This window comes from Trachymyrmex cornetzi, unplaced genomic scaffold (genome assembly GCF_001594075.2).
Source record: "Trachymyrmex cornetzi isolate Tcor2-1 unplaced genomic scaffold, Tcor1.1 scaffold230, whole genome shotgun sequence".
NCBI classification, from domain to species: domain Eukaryota; kingdom Metazoa; phylum Arthropoda; class Insecta; order Hymenoptera; family Formicidae; genus Trachymyrmex; species Trachymyrmex cornetzi.
In genome coordinates, this window is record NW_017296957.1 from 1,592,535 (window position 1) to 1,593,071 (window position 537).

Sequence of the window (537 nt, forward strand, 5' to 3'; positions counted from 1 at the left end):
GACGGATATCGCTCGCATTCGTCGATTTTCACTCGGTCCGAATGCGAGCGATACCCGTCAATGTTCACTCTGTACGCAATTTCAGAATTCGCGGCATTTTGACGTGTTAGAATACGTGAATTCAATTCTGCGACAATGCCGTTAGATTCTGCAACAGTCGCACAGGTTGTAGCGCTAATAAATGACGGAAGAAGTCAACGATATGTTGGCAACGTTTTAAACGTTCCTCGGACAACTGTACAGCGAGTGTACAACAGATATGTTATTTGGAAACTGGAACTTACAATCGAAGACCTGGCTATGGTCGTCCAAGATGTACCACGGCACAGGATGATCTGCATATTGTTATGTCAGCATTAAGAAATCGGCATATAACATCTACCGAAATAAGCAATAATTTGCAACAAATTGGAATGGAGGTGAGCCACGATACCGTTTTGCGAAGACTTCAAGAAAGAAATCTTCAGTGTCGAATGCCGGCTTTAAAATATCAGCATCGCCAAGCTCGTTTAAATTTCGCAATAGAATATCAAAATT